The sequence below is a fragment of the Panthera tigris genome, chromosome B2 (genome assembly GCF_018350195.1).
Source record: "Panthera tigris isolate Pti1 chromosome B2, P.tigris_Pti1_mat1.1, whole genome shotgun sequence".
Taxonomy (NCBI): Eukaryota; Metazoa; Chordata; class Mammalia; order Carnivora; family Felidae; genus Panthera; species Panthera tigris.
Genome location: NC_056664.1, coordinates 50,850,138 through 50,873,599, shown reverse-complemented (window position 1 = coordinate 50,873,599; position 23,462 = coordinate 50,850,138). Strand labels below are relative to the sequence as shown.

General features: G+C 40.4%; 1 protein-coding gene across 5 annotated transcripts in view; it reads left to right on the top strand.

Moving 5' to 3' along the window:
* KLHL31 (kelch like family member 31) overlaps nucleotides 1–23,462 on the top strand; it is a 196,247-nt gene that overhangs the window by 140,616 nt on the left and 32,169 nt on the right. The window contains exon 8 of one of the 5 annotated variants that reach the window (XM_042986581.1): nucleotides 8,188–8,277. The gene's annotated coding sequence lies outside the window, so the exon portion shown is untranslated. Of the gene's footprint in view, nucleotides 1–8,187; nucleotides 8,278–23,462 lie in introns of those variants that run through there. The other 4 variants (XM_042986578.1, XM_042986576.1, XM_042986577.1 and 1 more) reach the window with 4 other exon arrangements.

Below are 23,462 nucleotides of genomic sequence, written 5' to 3'. Positions count from 1 at the left end.
CTTCTGAATTGGCTTGTCAACTTTGTGCAACACCTTAGAGATACATCAGTCAGGTATTTGTTCCTTCCCGATGCTGAGCAGTATTCCCACTGCAATGCTGTGCGGAGCCATATTGGAGCCTATGGCAAAAGGAAAACTATGCACCCCATCTACATATTTTTATGTATTTTATGGGCATTTTCTTTCTAGAACATTTAAGTAGCTGAAAAATATTGAAGACTTGAAAAATGGATGTAATTCACATTAAGTATAAAAATTATATTTATACCAAAGCAGAATTTGTTGTAATTTTACTTTCTTGGCTTTAATGGAAGCAAACTCATCATTAATATTTTCAAAATCCACTTCTTTGCTTATCTCATTTTCTTTTGTAGAAAATTATTGCACTAAGATTAGCATCATTAAAAAAAAAATCTCGGGGCGCCTGGGTGGCTCAGTCCATTAAGCCTCCGACTTCGGCTCAGGTCATGATCTCGCGGTTTGCGGGTTCAAGTCCTATGTCGGTCTCTGGGCTGGCAGCTGGAGCCTGGAGACTGCTTCAGATTCTGTGTCTCCCTCTCTCTCTCTGCCCCTCCCATGTTGATGCTCTGTCTCTCTCTGTCTCTCAATAATAAATAACATTAAAAAAAAATTTGTTTTTAAATCTCAAGATCACTTCTGAGATTGTTTTTTAAATCTTGTTTTTAAATCAAGACCTGGCTCGGTTGGTGGAGCAAGTGACTCTCGATCTCAGGGTTGTGAGTTTGACCCACACATTGGATGTAGAGATTACTTAAAAATAAAAGCTTTTTTTTTGAAAAATATAATTTATCGTCAAGTTGGCTAACATACAGTGTATACAGTGTGCTCTTGGTTTTGGGGGTAGAGTCCTGTGATTTATCGCTTACATACAACACCCAGTGCTCATCCCAGTAAGTGCCCTCCTCAATGCTCATCACCCATTTTCCCCTCTCCCCAAAAGCTTTTTTTTAATGTTTATTTATTTTTGAGAGAGAGAGAGAGACAGAGCATGAGCAGGGGAAGGGCAGAGAGAGAGAGAGGGAGACACAGAATCTGAAGCAGGCTCCAGGCTCTGAGCTGTCAGCACAGAGCCCCATGCGGGGCTTGAACTCACCAACTGACATAGTTTTTGTGTGATGTGCATTTTTTTCCATAATAATTGATACTCTCATGCAGTGATTTGTAAATTTCTTACTTCCTAATTTTTCTTTTCATTTATTTTCAAATTCTGGATATATATTCATATCTTTTGTTAAAGTTTACATTCATCAAATATGCTTTAAAAGTAATTTTTTCATTTGTTATAAGCAAAGGGATAGGCCTTCTATTAAGCATGCAGCATTATGTACAGTCACGTTTTTAACATAGAGCTTTATTAACTTTTTTGTTGTTGCTTTAAAACATCCCATACATGTAAGTTTCATAAAATATGTGATCTATTGCACTAAGATGCTTTTGGTTAGAGCATAATGTATTTTGTCATTTGATAGTATATCTTTTAATATTTGGTGAGTGTTTTTAATTTGTGTAAAAGGTCCCTTGGTGCAACTGATCTTTATGCCTGTCAGATGTTCCATAATATCATTCTTAAAACAGACATAATAATGTTCCATGTGTCATTGAATTAAAAAAAAAAAAGTAAATGTACTTTATTCCATACTCAAGACAGTTTATATTTCAATTCACAGAAGCAACATTTTTGCATATTAAAACTATGAGCTAAGTATTGCACAGACTTGGGACAATCAATTTTGGGAGGAAATACTGGCTTGTACACCCTTGTATACGCCAGCCATGTTTGCTCCATTGTCACACCCCTGGACACAAGCATTTTTATGTTAATACTATCTTTTCTAATTTATTAATAGTTTCACAAGATAGGCCATATCCAGTTTTTTTTTTTATTTCAGTAAAGTCAGTAGAAATTTCTTTTATTGATGACATTATTCATCATGTGAATATACCTAATAATCTGACACACCTGTTCACAATGAGCTATATAAGGTGTACAATCAAAATTACTCTGCTTCCTTTATTCTCAATAGTTTTCAGATTTACTAGGATTTCCTAGTAGCATTACTAATTTGTTTTGAATTTTGTTAGACAAGTAAATCATGGGTTCATTTTTATAATAGCCATGTGATTAGCTTTATTGACATTCATGATCTATAAGTTCAACTAAATTTAGAAACATTCCAGCATCTAGACTTCCAATAATTTCTTGCCATTCTCTAAGACGTAAATCATTTTTGCACCAAATATAACATCTAAAATCACTTACAAACTATTCCACCATTTTTTTCCTCTAATTTTACTTCCTTCTGCTAAGTATTATCTATTAAACAGTTTGAAAACACTTTCATTTTAGAAAAGCATCATGATAAAACAAGGCATTTTTATGGGGAAAAAATGCTTAAATCTTCCAGTCTTTGAAAGCTGTTTTTGAGTTGCAAATATCTGTTTTTAAAACTGTTTTTAAGTTGCAAATATCTGATTTTGTAGTATCACTGCTAAAAAGTACACGTGAAAAAAAAGAAAAACACTTTTTAAAATAAGTCAGCCAGTCACAATGAATCTATTTGCCTTTAAAACATTTTTTTTTTAAAAAGTGTCTTGAGGGGTGTCTGGGCGGCTCAGTTGTTAAGCATTTGACTTTTGATTTCAGCTCACGTCATGATCTCACGGTCATGGGATTGAGCCCTGTGTCAGGCTCCACACTGAGCGTACTGCCTGCTTAAGATTCTCTCTCTCTCTCTCTCTCTCTCTCTCTCTCTCTCTCTCTCCCTCTGCCCCTCTTCTCACCCCCCTTAAATAATTTTTTTTTTTAAAAATGGTCTCTTGAAATCTTCAGCCACTATGTGAAAGTCATTATAATCTGGATCCTATCCTGGATTATGTTTATTAACATCAGTTTTTTTTTTTTACTGAAAATTGGTGGCCACAATGGAACATTATTAAAATTTATTACAAATGTCATTTTTCTTGCTCTCTTGCTCATATTCTTGTTACTAGTTTCTGAAATGTACATTTTCTTTTCTTCAGATTTTTCTTCACATTCAAAATGATTCTTTAGAAAACTGAATTTGCTTGTTCTATTCTAACAATGCCAATATTAGACACTCAATTATTTTTTTAAATTTTTTTTTAACATTTATTTATTTTTGAGACAGAGAGAGAGAGAGAGCATAAACAGGGGAGGGTCAGAGAAAGAGGGAGACACAGAATCTGAAACAGGCTCCAGGCTCTGAGCTGTCAGCACAGAGCCTGATGCGGGGCTTGAACCCACGGACCACGATATCATGACGTGAGCTGAAGTCGGCCGTTCAACGGACTGAGCCACCCAGGCGCCACTTCAGTGGTTGAAGTACAAGTGCTTTGCTGTCTAGCCAAACTTGTAACTGCCCCATATAATTTTGATCCATTTCTATATGCATTCTTTCTCCTTTTCCTGAGCATTTTATCATCACATACAGTTTTTAGATGCCATATTTCTGAAAAATAAATTTTAGTATAAAACATATTTATTTTTAATCCATATGCAGTTCAAGTAAATATAATATATAGTGAATTGGAATTAGCTTAATTCATATAAATTATAATATTTAACAATCAAGTATATGTACATAAAAGTTTGTATCAAAAATTTTTTTAAATCCCTGTGAATGGTTCGTGGAAATGCAAAATGGTGCAGCTGCCGTAGAAAGCAGCATGGCAGTTCCTCAAAAACTCAAAAATGGTATTAGTGTATAGCCCAGTTATTCAACTTCCGGATATATAGGCCAAAGAATTGAAAGCAGGGTCTCAAAAAGGTATTGTACAACCACATTCATAGCAGTATTATTTACAACAGCCAAAAGGTGGAAGCAACCCAAGCATCCATTGACAGATTGATGGATAATTAAACTATGGTATACGTGGGGCACCTGGGTGGCTCAGTCAGTTAAGCGTCCGACTTTGGCTCAGGTCATGATTTCATGGTTCATGGGTTCGAGCCCCGCATCAGGCTTTGTGCTGATAGCTCACAGCCTGGAGCCTGCTTCAGATTCTGTGTCTCCCTCTCTCTACCCCTCCCCTGCTCATGCTCCGTCTCTCTCTCAAAAATAAATAAACACTAAAAAATATGGTGTACGTTTGCAATAGTATATATTCAGCCTTAAAAAGGAAGGAACTTCTGACACACAGTGCAACATGGATGAATCATTATGCTAACTGAATAAGCCAGTCAAAAGGACAAATACTGTATGATTCCACTTAAATGTGGTACCAAGGACAGTCAAATTCCTAAGGACAGAAAGTAGAACAGTGGTTACCAGGGCCGGGGATGGGGGAAAGGGATGTTATTGTTCAATAGGCAGAGACTTTCAATTTTGCAAGATGAAAAAGTTCTGGTGGTTGTACAACAATGTGAATATACATAACACTATTCAACTATACACTTAAAAATGATTAAGATGATAATTTTTTACGTGTATTTTACCACAATTTAAAATTTACTTTAATTAAAACTTTAATTTTAATTAAAAACCACTCTATATATGTGTGTGTATACATATATATGTATATAAATCAACAATTACAAATAGAAAATTACATACTAGCTTTCTAGACAAGTTAGTAAAACGAAAAGTAGTTTAAAAAATAGGTTTGATATAAAGATATGAAACACAGTGAATTATTTATCATTGTCTTAAGTAAATAAAGTGTAAAAGCCTCCTAAGTTTATTTTCCTGATTAAAATTTTTTTTCATAAAACATTTGAAGTGACCAAGTTTTATTCCTGAAAAGTAAAATATATTATTTATACACTATTTATATATTTCAGAAATAAATATAAATCAAAAATAAATATTTATTTTATTTTTAAGTAAATATTTATTAAATAAAATTTGTATACCTCACTTCAGTTCTTACTATTTTTAAATTTTTTTTTTTTACGTTTATTTATTTTTGAGACAGAGAGAGACAGAGCATGAACGGGGGAGGTTCAGAGAGAGGGAGACACAGAATCCGAAACAGGCTCCAGGCTCTGAGCTGTCAGCACAGAGCCTGACGCGGGGCTCGAACTCACAGACCGTGAGATCATGACCTGAGCCGAAGTCGGCCGCTTAACCGACTGAGCCACGCAGGCGCCCCAGTTCTTACTATTTTTAAAATCACACATTTATTTGTAATAAAATAAAACCTTCCAGTTTACACTGCAGTACTGTAGATGTACAAACAATTATAAATGATGGAAAGAACTTGCCAATTTCCTTCATTTGGGAACAATGGTCATGATTGTCCAAAGAAAATGCAAATTGGATCATTTTTACCGCCTTGCACGTGCACCCCCAACTTGCTTAACTCTCATGGTTGTAGCAGTGCAGGGTCAGTTTCTGCATTAAATTTTCATGTTTTGTTCGTCATGTACTTTTTTGCATTAGTTTTGATCTTTAAAAAATATTGCATTAATATTATTTATCTTGGTTACTGAGTGCTTTGGTGTCCCTAAATGTTGTGCCTGAGCTGAGTGTCTCATTTGCCTCACCCTAATCCTGGGCCTGCTCCATCGTGTGGATGTACCACGGCTGGTTTATCCACCTGAAGAATTTTGCACCGTTTCAAGTTTCGGGCGATTATGAATGAAGCCATTATAAATATGCATGGAGAGGTTTTCGTGAGAATATCTGTCTTGGGGCACCAGGGTGGCTCAGTCAGGTAAGCGTCCAACTCTGGATTTTAGTTCAGGTCATGATCTCACGGTTCGTGGAATGGAGCCTCACATTGGGCTCTGAGCTGACAGCATGGAGCCTGCTTGGGATTCTCTCTCTCTCTCTCTCTCTCTCAAAATAAATAAATAAACATTTCCAAAAAAGAACATGTTTTCATTTCATTTGAGTAAATGTCTGGGCATGGAATTTTTGTTGTATATGAAGTATGCACTCACCTTTATAAGAGACTGTCAACCGTTTTCCAAACTGGCAGTAACGTTTTGCTTTCTCACCGGTTTATGAGAGTTTCAGTTGCTCTGCATCCTTGTCAGCACTTGGTATTGTCAGCTTTTTATGGTTTGTTTTTTAATTTATCTGTATCATTCTAATAGGTGTACAGTGTGGTATCCTGCTGTCATTTTAATTTGCTTTTCTCTAATGTTCCTGATTTATCCATGTAGTGTTTTACACCATGTGCCAATTAAAAATATGGCACATGTGGGGCACCTGGGTGGCTCAATCGGTCGAGCACCCAACTCTTGATTTTGGCTCATGTCATGATCCCAGAGTCGTGGGATCGAGCCCTGCATTGCGCTCCACACTGAGCACGGAGCCTGCTGAGGATTCTCTCTCCGTTCCTCTGCCCCTCTTCCCTGCTCACACATGTGCTCACTCTCCCTCTCTCTCTCTCTCTCTCTCAAATAAAAAATAAAACAAATAAAACTTTTTTAAAAATTTAAGAATATTGCATATGTACATATGCTGAAAAAGAGGTTTAAAAAGCAAGAGCAGAATATCACGTACTGTGATCTCTTTGTGTAAATAAATATACATGCACATAACCCAAAGTTTTTGGAAGAACACATAAGAAATGTCAATGATGAGTCCTCTAGGGGAAGAAGAGAAGACTTTAACTTAATACCTTTTGAACGGTTTAAATATTTTTTAAAAAATTCATTATTTTAGAGAGAGAGTGAGAGAGACAGAGTGTGAAGAGGGGAGGAGCAGAGAGAAAGAAGGAGACACCGAATCCAAAGCAGGCTCCTGGCTCCGCGCTGTCAGCACAGAGCCTGACGTGGGGCTCAAACTCACCGCGAGATCGTGACCTGAGCCGAAGTCGGACGCTTAACCGACTGAACCACTCAGGCGCCCCGACAGTTTAAATATTTTTATAAGCATGTGTTACTTAAACAGCTAAAGTACTGTTTAAAAATTTAATAACGTCCATGTCTCTCCTGGGAAGATATAATTTAAAAATCATCCAAAAAACAACCTCAGCAGGGCTCTAATCACTCACATTCCCAACATAGACTCCTAGGACAGCAGGGAGGTGATGGGATCTCGGGAAATCCTGCCTCGGCTGCAGGTTATCCCTTCCTGGAGCTGCAGCTTGTAGAGAACAAGCTCCTCCCAGATGCACCAAGGCAACCTCACCTGTGCTGAGACAGAAAGGGCAAGGTGAAGGGCGCTTACAATTAAATCTGCCCCTTTTGACTGAGAAAAGGAGAGGCTGTTTCACCAGCCTCAGCTAGAAGACTTCTGCTTACAGCTCGTGGGCTAAAACCAAGCTGTGTGGCCGCCCCTCACCTCAAGGGAGACTGGTGACTAGGAGTCTCAGGCAGCCATTGGGTCAGCAACCAGCACTCTGCACTGGGTTGGTACACATTACATGTGTTCAAAAAATTGGGCTTTGAGATGCCACGAATTTCTAAAATATGCCTCCTTGCATGCCTATTTGCAAATAACGTAAAAAAGCAGCAAGAAAAGAAACAAGTGTGCCAAAGGAACACAGAGTGAGGAAAACACGTCTTTAGGAAAATAAGTGCAGTTGTCCTTATCAGGAAGTTTTGAAGACAATGACATTTCATTCATGGTAACGTTGTAAGTATGTTGTTTATTCCACCCTGGCCCCTCTTCCTCTCCCCCACTTTGTAAGAGAATGAGACCAGTAACATAAGGTTACCTGAAAAGAATGTTGTAATTCCTGAACATGAGCAAAAGCCAGCTGTGTTCACTCTGTGCTGGGCTCTGAGGAGCTTTCAATCCACCTGGGGAAACGAGAGTTCTATATATTAAATAGAGAAATTAAAAATGTTAAAATGAATCCTGGGGACGCCTGGCTGGCTCAGTCGGTTATGCGTCTTGACTTCAGCTCAGGTCACGATCTTGCAGTCTGTGGGTTCGAGCCCCGCGTCGGGCTCTGTGCTGACAGCTCAGAGCCTGGAGCCTGCTTCGGATGTTGTGTGTCCCTCTCTCTCTGCCCTCCCCGCTCACATTCTGTGTGTCTCTCTCAAATATAAATAAACATTCAAAAACAATAAAAATAAAAATGAATCCTGTGCTGGACTGTGAGATTTAAGCCACAGGGGGTTAGGATGCAAACAGTAGCCAGCCATCTCAGCTGTGGCTCTTCAGTGAAATCTCCTCACAGGCGAGTTTTGAGTTTTTCTGATGCAGTCTGTGTCATCCTCCCTTCCTTTTTCTCACTTCTTTCCAGGATGTTTGTCCCGATTCTACAAGGCAGAGAGGGTGACATTTTCAACTTCTTTCTGGCACCAGCTCCCCTACAAGAAAAGAACACTATTAAGTGAGTACTCTTCCAGGCACGAAAAAGGGGGGAGGGGGGCGGGGGACCTTTCTTCAACTTTATCCGGTTTTTCCTTTGGAATCAGAGCTCCTGAAAAAAATAGTATCTCCTTAAAACAGAAGCTGGTCAAAAAGTTTTGTCCGGGATTTTAAAACATGGGTGTGCACGGATGAATAGTTTTCAAATAATTTGTCCCTGAGAGGTGAGCCTTCTTTTGCCCTGGGGTAGTCACATGAGTGGCCATTTTAGGCAAACAAACACAGAGCAAGAAAGCAGGCATTGTCCTGGGATTAGGATGGAACCCAAGCTTTTGTGTCTCAGTCAAGTCTGAGATCCTTGTTACATAAAATTCAACACTGGGGACACAGTGGGTCAGTTTGAGTGAGTCCGGAGTCTTCAGGGAGGCAGGAGACTGTTTAATCAACCCGGTTTGCAGATATGTGAAGAGAAGGGCCTATCGGGATGGACTAGGATGGTTCTGAAATTAACTCTAGGGTAACAGGGGTCTCAACGAGGGAGGGGAGCTCAGGTCACAGGCCCCCGAGTGAATGCGGAAGGAATGCGTTAAACATATAGATCCTGCTGAAGCTGGAGGCCTCCTGGCCTGCCAGCAGGACGTGGGGCTTGTGATCCAAGGCACAGGCGTGGAGCACACGGGCTGGGGAAGGGGCGCGCCTGCATCAAGGTCCCGAGCTGAGGGATGGGATTCCCCCCCCCCCCCCGCCCCCCGGAGGAACTGAGACGCCAGGTGTTGAGCAGGAAACACCACTTCACAGGGGACTGTCATCGTCTGCTGATGGGGGAGGATTTGTTTTCTCTCTCACAGGCTGTGCGTGGTGGGGATGGGGGTGGGGAGAATGGCAACAGCTGATAGATCATTTAAAAGTCAGACAAAGGCCCTCTTCAGACCTTAGAAGTACCGCGGTGTTTGGTGGGGGGCGGAGTATGCCAACGATTCATAGAAAGGAACCTGGAAGCGGGGCTGTTGGACTGCCCGTTAACCTGGCAACTGGGGCTCTTGAGCGCTCTTACGCTCAACGTGAAAATCTAAAAGAATGTGACGAATGGGACTCAGATCCATGAAGCAGGAAAACCCAGTTACACGTATAACACAACCCTCATCCGGGTTCTTATCTGGAACAGTGTCTGAAGCAGTATCAGAGGTATTAGAATTTAGTGGTTGAAGGCATAGACTTTGAAAGCAGATAAGCTGAGACCAAGCTCTAGTTCTGCCACTTATTTGGGAAGTAATCTCAGGAAACATCAGAGAGTAAGGAAATAAAATAGGAAAAGTAGGGAAGCTAATAAAGGGTATATTATCAAGTCAACTGTCACAGGGGGCGATGGGTGCATAATCCTGCTGGGGAACCCTAGGAGACAGAACAGAGATTACCTCAGAGTTGTCCCAACCAGGAGCTAGGAAGCCAGGGTATTTGTCCACCAATTTCTGTCCACCATTGCTTCAGAGCTGCTCCTGGGGGCATTGACTCTCTGGCACTCAGGCTTGCCACAATGCTGCTGTGCATGTTCCCAGGACCAGAGCAAAGCCCTTGGGTAGAGAATCTCAAGTGTTCACAGTAAGGCTTGGGCCCAGAGATAAGAGTGCCAGGAGGATATAATGGTCGGCTCTGGCCATGTGGGCCACAGGATAACAGGGCTCATCCTTGTGTGGTTCAGAAAGCACTCGTAGACACATTACCATATTTTACCTTCACTACCAACCTGAAAGATAGATTTTTATTATATCCATCTCATAAGGAATGGAACAGAGGATACAAGACATTAAATGACTTGCCAAAGTCATACAATTAATAGGCACAGCAGGAATTGAACCCAGATTTTCTGTTTCAAAGCACCATTTTTAAAAAATCAGCTATAGCCTCTCTCTCTGTCTCTCTCTCTCTCTCTCTTTCTCTCCTCTCTCTCTCCCTCAAAAATAAACATTTAACAATAAATAAACAAACAAACAAATAGGCACCAGTGTGGCTCGGTCGGTTAAGCTCTTGACTTTGGCTCAGGTCATGATCTCATGGTTCATGAGTTCAAGCCCCACATCAGGCTCTCTTCTGTCAGTGCAGAGCCCACATCAGATTTTCTGTCTCCCTCCCCCCTCCCTCTCTGCCCCATCTCTGCTCCTGTTCTCTCTCTCAAAAATAAATAAACATTATATATATATATATATATATATATATATATATATATATATAACATTATATATATATATATGTGTGTATATATATATATATAACATTATATATATATATATATGTGTGTATATATATATACACACACATACATATATATATATATATATATATATATATAATGTTTATTGGTATATTTGTATACCATATTGGTATATGGTTTATTGTATATATATATACATATATATATATACCAAATACAGCAAGCCATCTTATAAATGGAGTTTAAAAGGGTGGAAAATATTTGCCCATCAGAATAGCTGAGCCCCCCCTTCCCCGCCCCCAGGCCTAGTAGCATGAGGGCTATCCACCCCCTGGAGGGCTGCTCGAGAAGTAGAGTCCACATTAGAACAAGAAGAGGAAGACACTATTTAGAGTCTGGGCTGATATTATAAGTGTGTTTTGTGACAATGGGTAGTGAATTCCAAAGGGAATCATAGAAGGGTTTTAGAAGTTGGGGGTGGGGGAGGCTCAGGTGAGCTAGAAGAGACAAAGAGTGAATACACAAAGCCCTGTGCGGTTTTTAGATTTGCTTCCTTTGCCATCACCTCATCCTCTTACATACCAGTGCCGTCGTTCTGAGCTCCTTGTTGTTTTCCTGACCACTCCTAACTCCCTCCCTGCACAAGGCCTTTGTACTGGCTGTTTCCTCTGCCTGCAATACTCTTCCTCACTTGGCTACTTGGCTAAACCCCTAACTTCCTTCAAGTCCTTGTTCACATCGTTCCTTCTCAAGAAGACCTAACTACCCTGGCCACTATCCAGGCCATATCATGTCCTGATCATGAACTAACTGCATACTATGGATCCCCTGCTTTAATTTTTCTTTTTCCCATAACACTTATCACTTTCTGACTTCCTGTACAGTTACTTATTTTCCATATGTACTGTGTGTCTTTCCTTGCTAAAACGTAAACGCCAGAAGGCCAAGCGTCTTTGTTTTGTTCTCTGATATATCCCAAGCACCTAGAACAGCATCTGGCCAGTGGTAAGCACTCAGTGAACACTGAGAAATGAGTGAATGAATGTCAACATTGCTCAGCTCACAAAGGAACAATCCAGGTGCCATTCCTTGCCTTCACCATAACTTAATGCCCCCTGCTTCCAGGGACAGAAGAGGTTCCATCTTCTCCCTTTCCTGTCCCCCACCTCTCCCACTTTCTCGACACTGAGTCTCCTCCCCTCCTTAACCTAGGCAACCAGAACCTTCTGCATTGTGAAAGTGGGCATTTTCTTCTTGGTTTACTTTTAAATGGTAAGTACTTTTGTTTGCCCTGTGAAATATATGGCAACAGTTTATTTAATAACTCCACTGTCTTCTTTCTTTTTTTGGACACAGTAGATCTCATGAAATAGCATGCTCTTAATTATATTTGTCAAAAAAAGGGGGGGGGATAGGATCTGTTAAATGGTCAGCATTAGGGCTGGACACTGCCCTTACACTGTCAACACTATGTTTACTTTGACATATTTACAGTGCCTGAAAACATTTGCTGTAGTTCCAACAGTCAAGGTTAAGAGATAAGTATCTGAATGAGAGGAGAGGATGGAAACCAGCCCATGTCAAATGCTGGGGAAAGGGCAGAGCTACAGCTAGAGAGTACCGGAATATTACTCTAGAATAAAATCCCCAGTTTTATTTTTTATTTTTTTTAAGTTTTTTTTTATTAACATTTATTTATTTTTTGAGAGTTAGAAAGAGACAGAGCACGAGCAGGGGAGGTGCAGAGAGAGGGAGACACAGAACCGGAAGCAGGCTGTCAGCACAGTGCCCGACACGGGGCTCGAACCCATGAACCATGAGATCATGACCCGAGCTGAAGTCAGTCGCCCAACCAACTGAGCCACCCAGGCGCCCCTAAAACCCCCAGTTGTTTTTTAAAGCACTGAAATAATTCTAATATATAAGCTGAGAACTAAAAACTGTACTTAAGTTCTTGGAGCAGCATTTCAAATACTGAGGCACCCTGGGGAGTGTTGTGTTGTAGAGTTTGAAATTTGATTTGACTAGTTTTGATTTAACTAGTAATTTGAAGTAACTAGTCCCGTTTCCTACATGTGAAATCATAAGCAATTAAGTATGCGAAGAACATGCAAAATATCCAATAGAGAAAAATCCTGAGTAACACTTTCAGTCTTTTTTATTATTATTGTTTTTATTTATTTTTGAGAGAGAGAGAGAGAATGGAGGACGGGCAGAGAGAGAGGGAGGCAGAGGATCCGAAGCAGGCTCTGCGCTGACAACAGGGAGCCCAACTTGAGGCTCAAACTCATGAACCATGAGATCACGGACCTGAGCCCAAGTCAGATGCTTAACTACCTGAGCCACCCAGGCACTCCTCACTTTCAGTCTTAAAGATAATAATCTGATGTAGAGAGAACAGAGGAAGACGGAACCTGACAGGACACTGAGAAGTCACTGGCAGAGCCCTACCAGCTGGTTATAATATGGACAGATTGTACACTAACTAGAAAGGTCATCGTGTTGTGTCCTTCACATCAAACCCCCAAGGATAGAACAGTTCAGTGTCAAATATTCAGTTTTCCCCATCCATTCGATCATCCATCTATCCCAACATTCTGGGTGTTTAAGTAAGGGCCAGGCAAATGAGCTTTAAGTTATTGAAAAAGAAAAAAGAAAAAGGGGAGGGGGCCCTCACATAAGGAGTTCCCAGAAAAGCAAGAAAGACTCATCAGGGAAAGTTTCAGGGAAGTGGAGCCAGGGCTGAAGATCATTGGCTTGTCTGCAATGCCTGAATCAAAGTGAATGGAAAAGTGCTCACATCAATATTTCTACAGCATTCTTGCTCTGTCACATCCAATTATTTACAGAGCTTTCATGTATCTTTGTTTATTTTAATCAAATTACTTCTTTTCTGGCTAGTTTAGAAAATGCCATTGGCAGAATGAAAGAAGGTATGTCTTTTTTTTTTCTTTATATTTTATTTTCTTTAATCCCCTCCATGAAGCAGTCAGGATTTTCAACCTCGGCTCTGAATTGCCACAATACCAAAATAGTCAAGAAACTGTTCCATGAAGGAAATGCCAGTGTTACGGATAAGAAAATTGATGTTTAGAAGCTTGCTCAGTGTCACCCACTGACAGCTGTATCAAAATGTTTTTTACCTTTTTGCTCCTACTTAGTCTAGAAAAACGTACAGAAATTTCTGTAGTGCTGCATTGTTCTGGGAATAGTGACATATTAAGCCATTAGAAATGACCTAGTCGGACCCTGTCTAGAGGTTACCTAGTCAGCCCCAGCAAGAAACGTGGACACGTGTGAAAGATCAAAGTGACAAGGGCAACTTTTGGTAGAAAAATCCAATGATGTAAGAGAGTCAGTAGCCAGCATCTGACCTGCTTAATTTATGCTTAAAATTGTACTAGGGGCTTTTTTACTAGACTCTAAAAGCAGGTAAGGAAACTGTTATTACAATGCTTCATCTAAGAATTCCCCCTTGTTTGGAGTAAATCTGAGAATTCCTGGAAAATGCGAGCTTGCTGACTACTTTTGAATAACCTCAAATGTCATTTCTCAATCTCAGCGCCGCTTGGGGCCTGAAAATTCTTTGGCGTGAGGGGCTGCCCTTTGCACTGAAGGAGGTTCAATAGCATCTCTGGCCTCTATTCACTAGATACTGACAAAACTACCAGCAAAACCACCCCTTCCCCCTCCCCCCCCTGTTGTGACAAGCAAAATATCTGTAGACATTGCTGAATGTCCCCCAGGGGCAAATCACGAGCACCATTGCTTCTAGGTGCTTCCAGCTAGCTCAGCGTTCAGGCTCAGGCATGTTACTTCCTCTAAGAGGCCTTCCCTGATTACTTAATCTAAAGCAAATCCCCTTAGGGGCACCTGGGTGGCTCAGTCGGTGAAGTATCTGACTTTGGCTCAGGTCATGATCTCATGGTTCCTGGGTTTGAGTTCTGCGCTGGGCTCTGTGCCAACAGCTTGGAGCCTGGAGCCTGCTTTGGATTCTGTGTCTCCCTTTCTCTCTGCTGTTCCCCTGACCTCACTCTGTCTCTCTCTCTCAAAAAAAATTTTTAAGTAAATCCCTTTATTAATATCTCTCACACATCACCCAGTAAACTAAGATAGACATTGCAAAGTTTATGATTACACACCTATTATCTTCTTTTCTTTTTTTTTTTTTTTAATTTTTTAACATTTATTCATTTTTGAGAGACAGAGACAGAGCACAAGCAGGGGAGGGGCAGAGAGAGAGGGAGACACAGAATCCAAAACAGACTCCAGGCTCTGAGCTGTCAGCACAGAGCCTGAAGCGGGGCTGGAACTCACAAACTGTGATATCATGACCTGTGCTAAAGTCAGACACTTAACTGACTGAGCCGCCCAGGCTCCTCTTATTTTCTTGTTCAGTGTCTATCTAACCCATTTTATTGGAAGCCCAATGAGGGCTGTGACCATGCATATTTCATTTGCTACCATACACTCATCAACTGGCACAGTGCATGACATAAAAAAGATGTTTAGCTAGAATTGGCTAAGTAAGTACATTATACTAACATGTCAGAAGATTCTGAGGTTAGATTTATTCTGTATCCAAAATCCCTAGGGAGGACCATATTCCAGGATGTAGAATAAGTAATTGCTTTATGGTTGTAAGAATTTTTTAAATGCCCCTTATGGAAGGAACATTAGGCATAAAATTAAGCAGTTTTATACTTAGGGCTCTGAGAGATTTGGAACAAAAAATCAACTTACCAGCCCAAGTTAGTCACTTCACTTCCTTGACCTACAGTTGTCTGCTCTGGAAAATAGGGGTAATAGTACATGCTTCAATAAAGTTGTAGTAAGGAGTAGGGATATGATTTATAAGGTGTCTGGCACATAGAAATTGCTCAATAAAATGGCAAATGCCATCAAATACTTTTTGTAATAATAATAACAATAATAGCTTAGTCCTGTCAAAACTGGGCTTTACCAACCCAATCACACTCAGCAATCGCCATTCAACCTCCAACTGACAAGTTCAGTTCCAACAGTCAACCCAAGGCTGTTTGAGACCCTGCAAATGGATAAGGTCTGCAGTTCATTTTCCTACCCCTAGCCTGGAATGCCATGTGCCCCAACAGAGCCTTGAGCCCAACAAACGGCAATCTGTCTCTGACCCCAGTCATTTTTGTTCTTGGCTTTTGCACAAATTTCTTGGCTTACACTCTACTTCCCTTTCCAGGACAAACTTTCTCCTGAGACCCACCCATTTTGTTAGGGCTCAAACATTCTCTTAGTTATTTCTAGCCTCTCCTCTCTATGCCAGTAACCATAGCCGATCCAGCAATATCGACCAACCCAAACCACAGCGACAATTCTAACACCGACACTGCCTAGAAACTCCCATGTAGCCCCCATCGGTAATCAGACCAAATGCTGGCCAGCCTGGCCTTATTTGAGCCGGAATTTCCCTCTGGAGAGTAGGATATTGACTGCTGAATGAAGCATACTGTGAGCTGGATTAGACTTGAGGAAACAGCATAGAGATTATTTGGAGAGAGAAGGAGGGATAGGATATGTGGCAGGATATGTGCTGAATCAGAGCCCCATGCATACTTGATCTGCTTTCTCCCCAGCCCCCATCTACTGCAAAGGTTCCAGATGATGACAATATCTATGGCAAAGTCTTCCAAACACACGCATAGCCTTGAAAATAGGTAAACACAGCCATAACTATTTCTATATTTCTGAAAAATCCAGGCCTTCTTAAGGTTGAGAGTCACCACCTCTGAGTGTCCTGGCTTAGTGGTCTGGCAAGGTGTTTTAGCAAACTCTTCCCTGCATTTAATATGACTAGGTGGGGCTGACATAAGCTAGTAAAAATTTAAACCCTTTTCTGATTAAGCAACATGTCAGTGCCAGTGAGAGAGAACCTGTTGACACATCTGGCTTACTAGGCTAGAGAGCAAAGAAAAAGAGCCATTATCCTTGGCTTCTAGTTAACTTTCTTTTCTCTGTAGCTTCAGGGTCAGCAAATTTTTTTTCTCTAAAGGTTCCAGTTAATAAATATTTTAAGCTTTGCTGCTCACATATAGTTTCTGTTCCTTCTTCTCCCTCTCCTATTTGCCTTAAATCATGTAAAAATTTTAAAACATTCTTAGCTCCTAGACCATACAGAAATAGTCTACACTGCCCCATAGGCCATAGTTTATTGATCCCGCTCCAAACCAACAACTCACAAATATCTGAGTAATGGCCTTCAAACTGACATTTCAAGACAAAGTCCATTGATTTTATTTGGGATATATGCTCACTGGTAAAATTGCAATTATCCTTGAATAAGTTTCCTGGCACTTATGATAACTCCTAATTTATTGGTAACCCATTGAGCTTATCCTTAAGATGTGTACGTTTTACGATATGAAAGTTATAGCTCAATTTTTTAAAGTTTTAAAATGTTATTAGGGTATATTTGTTTAATAACCAAATGCATCTTCCTTGCTTGCCTTGTTAACTTTTTTTTTAAGTAATCTCTACACCCGACATGGAGCTCGAACTCCTGACCCCAAAATCAAGAGTCGGATGCTCCAGTGACTAAGCCAGCCAGGCTCCCCTATCTAGCTTACCTTCCTATTTTTAGCACCACATCCAGCTTGAAGTAGGCACTCATTTGTTGTGTATAATGGAGAGAAGAAGAGATTCAGGAGAATGGATGGTGGTGGAGGAAGGAGTGGAGGAACATTACAAACACAATAACCCAGGACTGTAAACTAAGATGAGTCATAACTGAATGGCCAGATTGTTTGAGAAACACCTGTTACGTAGACACAAAAAGGCACCTGTGGATGCCTGATTCTGATAAACACGTGAAATTATTCTGTGAAAATCACAGAATTGTCGTGACTGCAGTTACAAGGGCTCTCCAGGAGCCTACCGGGAATATGACTTTGGAGTCACACACCTACCAGGAATATGACTTTGGAGCTGCAACCAACTAGTCTACAAAGCCAGAAGAGATTTCAAAAATTCAGTTTGCTATCACTTCAGTATTTGCAATAGCTCTTACGAGCTTCCAGAAAACCCAAAGGGCAGCCAAGTTGTATGTAGACAACTTGTATTTGTTGTATTTGTTCGCAAATGTTAAGAGTCAAGAGAAGAGGGTCTTCAGGCTTTCCTGCAGAGAGAATTAGAGGTTTGAGGGCTAAGTGACCTTTTGGCTCCGGAAATCACAGAGTCAATGACAAAGCTGCAAAAGCGGATTCAGTGTGTCCCGTCAAGATTGCCAAAAAGAATATATAGTAAGCCTTCTTCTGGCTGAAGTTTCCAGGCAGTAAGCCACGTCAGGCAAGCTGAGATAGTCAGCCCCAAAATGCATGGGACAAGGAAATGGTTTCCGTAGTGAAGAAGTATCTTTTGACTCCAAAGAGGATTCAGAACCAAGCACAGAAATATTTAAGATAACCAAGGCCATATGTTACTCTATTGAGACTAGAGTGTGTGCAAATTTAGTGCTTTCTGTATTAGGAATATTTAGGAGAAATAAGTCTATCAGAGTGTCTACCTTCTAATTAGAAGTTTTGTTTTATTTATTTTTGAGGGAGGGAAGGAGAATGAGCGAGGGAAGGGCAAAGAGAGAAAGGGGGACGGGGGACAGAGGATCCAAAGTGGGCTCATGCCAACAGCAGAGAGCCTGATGCGGGGCTCAAACTCACGAACCATGAGATATGACCTAAGCTGAAGTTAGATGCTCAACTGACTTAGCCATCCAGGTGCCCCCTAATTAGAATTTAAATGTGTAATTGAGTAGTCAGTATCAACTTGTAATTTTTGGTTGAAATCTTCTACATTGGGAAGAAGCACTGGAACATTTAAGAGAATCTTAAGTTCACTCTCTAGCTGAACAGTTCTTTCTTGCAGATAACCTGAGCACCAGGTGGGAAGGTGGGCCTGTAGTGTCCCCTGTCTCTTTATCGTCCCAGGATGCTGGACTCCTCGGTGGCAGATGAAACGACCGGACTGACCTTGAAACTCTGGGAGAAGAAACTGGAGCAAGAGCCTAAGCTTGTGGAAGGGGATTCTGAGGACCCCCACCTCAGGCCAGGAAATGAGGGCAGGCCGGAGTGGAGTGCTCTGAGGAGGAGGAAAGAGTTTCCACAGAGCACCTTCCAGCACCTCCTGGAGGAGGTCTCCCAGGCCCAGGGGAACGGGTGTCAACAGAGGAGGAGCCCCCCCACCATGGGCATCTACCTGCATCTCCCTGCCCCCACCAGTCCTGGAGCCACCAGGGATTATCCAACACTCTGTCCCCCAGCCTCTTGCCACCATCACTAAACAGCTACCTCAGCAGCCACTCACCTCATAGATTCCCCTCTCCAGGTCTTCCCCACTCAAAGGTCAGGAAGTGTTAAGGAAGGTCTTCTGCCTCACTCATCGATTTCTAGGAATTCCTTACCTATTCTAACATGGGCCTTTTTCAATATGCAAATTGCAAGTGTTAAGTCCTTTGGTGACCTGCCTTTCAGTCTCTTTGCGGTGTCTTTGGATGAACACACGTCCTTAATTTTAATCATTTTGTTTTTCAGGCTTTCCCCCCACCCCCAAAAAATAGAATTTTAAGTTTGTTATAAGTTTAATGTATCAGATTTCTAAGAATTATTTAAACACTTGGAAAGGTTTATTGGTCAAAAGATTTTTAAGGCTAAAGACCTAACCTGAAATACATTAAATATACAAATGCAGTGTAAAGTATTTGAAGATATTTGATTAACAGATCCATAAATAGAGCCAAATATTAGTCAAAGAGCCTTACAAGTGATTGCAAAAATGTGCTTGATATATAATAAAATAAGATTTGTAAGCTGAACTTCAAACCTTAAGGGTTTTGAATGTGTAACTATAATAAATTTATTATTAACTTCAAAAGCTTAAACAAGCCTCTGCATAGTCCTTTCTGCACTTAAAACAGCCCTTAAAGTGTGCTGAAAAATTAACATTTAACACTTTCATCATCAGCCCTAATGACATGATTTACACACATCTCAGAACTTCAGTTACTCCTCTGAACTGGAATTTATCTCTGTGTCTATGGGCGCTTATTCCAAAAATTCACATTGATGCTTATCAATTTAACATCTAAGAGGTACTTAGTAATGTAAAATCACTAAGATTTCCTGATGCAAGAAGTTCTAAAGTTGAGGTAAACTGTCAAATAACTGAAATTTTAAGAAGGCAGTCCAAATTAATCTGCTAATTTAGAGCTTCTTTGTGGCCCAGACACTAAGCTATCCATGTTGGCACTTTGCACAATCAGCATAATGCAGTACCTTCTAGAAAATAACCTTCCAATTCCCTGAAATTGAAACTTAAGGACCATCAGCAGAAACTCCAGCTAGCACAACCTGACAAGAGGCTGCAGCAATAAAACATGACGTCTATAGACAGTTTGAGATAATATTTTCCCAATTCTACAAATATTTTTAGCATAGGAAATAGTGCTATTAGCTTTGAATTATTTTCTAGTAGTGGTAGTTTTAAAGGATAAAATAAATACATAATGGATTGAAAATACAGCACAGGGAATATAGTCAATAACATTGTAACTTTGTAGGGTGACTGATGGTAACTACACTTATTGTGGTGACTTTTTGTAATGTATGTAATTGTCGAATCACTGTGTTATACACTCAAAACTAATATAATATTGTATGTCGACTAACGTTCAATTTAAAAAATTAAATAGGTGTGCCTGGGTGGCTCAGTTGGTTGAATATCTGACTCTTGATTTTGGCTCAGGTCAAGATCCCAGGGTTGTGGGATCAAGCCCCACGTTGGGCTCCATGCACAGCACAATTTCTGCTTAAGATTCTCTCTCTCTCCCTCTGCCCCTCTCCAGCTCTGGCATGCTCTCTCTCTGCCTCTCTCTCTAAATAAATAATAAAAATAAAGTAAAATATACATACATGATGTTGTAATGGGTTTGAACATTTCCTATGAGTATAGAACAGCATGGTAGTCATTAAATCTTTATTTTTCCCCAAAACAAAAGCAAAATACATGAATGGAGGATGTCTCCAATTACTAAGTAAAAAGACAGAGGGATAGCCCAATTAGCAAAAAAGAAATATAGTTGTTAGGTAGATTTAATTAAAGTCTTTACACATTTCATCTAAGACTATGCTTTTATTCACTGTAACTTAGAGGCCATTTCAGTCATAATTGCATATGATTAAATGTAAGAGTAAAAAAGGAATAATGGGGCGCCTGGGTGGCTCAGTCGGTTGGGCTTCCGACTTCAGCTCAGGTCACGATCTCGCGGTCCGTGAGTTCGAGCCCCGCGTCGGGCTTGGGGCTGATGGCCCAGAGCCTGGAGCCTGCTTCCGATTCTGTGTCTCCCTCTCTCTCTGCCCCTCTCCCGTTCATGCTCTGTCTCTCTCTGTCCCAAAGATAAATAAACGTTAAAAAAAAAAAAAAGAGTAAAAAAGGAATAAAGAGCAACTTTCTTCCCGAGTAACCAGTACCAGGCTTGTCCTCCTGCCATCAACAACAATAAATGACAAATAAATGAGACAATTATTTTTAGACTTTGGACACCAGGCAGCACAGGACAGAGGTCCTTGAGAAAAGGGAAGCCCATGAAGTGAACACATTCACCCTGGATTTTTGCCTAGGGAAACCTTCCAAACCACAGGGCCAAGAAGTGAAGTGCGAGAAGGGCACAGAAGACTCTAGAAGACACAGATTCTATGTCCCTCTTGCCCTGCACTGAAGAGGGCAAGAGTGAAGTTCAGGGCTGCTAAAGGAATTTGTAGGGCATGGCACCAGAGAGAATGGAGCTGCAGAGATGAGTTCTTAGAAGTCTGTGTGGCAGCTCCTGATAGATCCTTGGCTGAGGGCAGAGCTGCACATAAGCAGGGCAAAACTCTGTAAGGCCCAGCAGAGAGTGGCTGCCCTAGGATTGAGTACTAACAGAGGTAGCTCAGTGCTGAGAGGCTTTGGAGTTCCAACCCAACCAGAGTGGGAGACATTTCTGGGCTCTTTGATCACTTCCAGAGACCCCAGAAAGGCCATGTGATTGGAGGAAGTAATGTGGCCTCAAGTCTGGGGCATTCTTTAGAGCAGAAGTTGGCAAAATTTTTCTTACAAGACCAAAGAGAAAAAACTCCAGGCTTGCAAGTCATATGTTCCCTTTCACAATGTCTCAATTCTGTCATTGTAGCATGGAAGCAGCCACAGACAACATGTAAATGAGTGAGCATAGTTGCATGCCCATAAAGTTTTGTTCATAGACCCGAAGGTGACCTAAGTGTTAGGATGGGCAGACAAGGACATAAAAGTAACCGTTATAAATATGTTTAAGGATATAACAGAAAATGTAAACTAGTAAACACCTGGGAAATCTCAGCATAAAAATGGAAATTATAAAAGATAACCAAATGGAGGGGACACCTGGGTGGCTCAGTCAGTTAAGCGTCCGACTTTGGCTCAGGTCATGATTTCATGGCTCATGAGTTTGAACCCTGTGTCAGGCTCTGTGCTGACAGATCAGAGCCTGGAGCCTGCTTCAGATTCTGTGTTTCCCTCTCTCTATGTCCCTCTCTTGTTTGTGTTCTGTCTCTCTCTCTCTCTCTCTCTCAAAAATAAATAAACATTAAAAAAAATTTTTTTAAATAACCAAATGGAAATTCTATACCTGTAAATTACATTACCTGAAATACAATATTCATGAAATCAGCATAACAGCAGACCAAAAGTTGCATAAGAAAAAGTTGGTGAGCTTGAAGACAAATTAAAAGAAATCATTCAATCTGAAGAACAAGAGAAAAAAAAATTGTTAATGAATAGAGTCTTGGTAATCTCTAGAAAGATACCAATGATCTAACATGTATAATGAGAGTACCCGAATGAAAAGAGAAAAAGAACAGAGCAGAAAAAATATATTTGAAGTAAAGATGGATGAAATGTTCCTAAAGTTAGTTATTGGAAAGTCAATTTACAGATCTAAGAAGCTTGGTGAAACTTATGGAGGATAAACACACAAAGAAAAACATACTGAGACATTTCATAGTCAAAATGCAGAAAAATCAAAGATGAGGAGAAAAATCTTAACAGAAGCCAGAGAAAAAGGTATATTATGCTCAGGCGAACTATAATACAAACTCAAACTGGTACCTCAGCAAAAACAGTGGTGAAAAAAGTCAGAAAGTGAAATTTTAAAGTTGCAAGGGCAAAAAAGCACCATCAACTCAAATTGCTATATCCAGCAAAATTATCCTTGAAATGAGGGTAAAATAAAAACCTTTTCAGATCAATGAAAACTGAAAGAACTTGTTGTCAGCTGATTTATAAAAATAGAAATGCTAAGACAATTTTTCAAGCTGAAAGAAAAAATGAAACCAAATGGAATCTCAGACTTATAGGAAGGCATGAAAAGTATGTAAGCTAATAAATATGTAGATATTTAAAAGGCTATCTTTCTTTTCATTCCTTTAAAAGACAACTTAAAGCAAAAGTAGTAACGTTGTGTATGAGGTTTATAAAGCCCATAGAAGTAAAACAGATGACAAGTTAGCATAAAGAATGGAGTAAAAGGAACTATACTCTTGTAAACTGTGTTTTACATGAAGTGCTACAGTGTAAATTTAACATAGACTATAATTTTAAGAAATTTTTTTATGTTTAGTGTATTTTTGAGAGAGAGAGCACAAGTGGGGGAGGGACAGAGAGAGAGGGAGACAGAGGATCTGAAGGGGGCTCCACACTGACAGCAGTGAGATCAGTGTGGGGCATGAACTCACAAACCCAGGTGGAGATCATAACCTGACCCAAAGTCAGATGCTCAACCCACTGAGCCACCTAGCCACCCCAGTAAATTTAAAAAACAATAGGAGAAATAAGTAGGAATGTTAAAAATTCAATTAAACAAAAAGAAAGCAGGAAAGGAATAACAGAGGAACAAAGATCCCATGACAACCAGAAAACAAGTACAGACTGATGGATGCTAACCCCAACCATCTCAATGACTACAT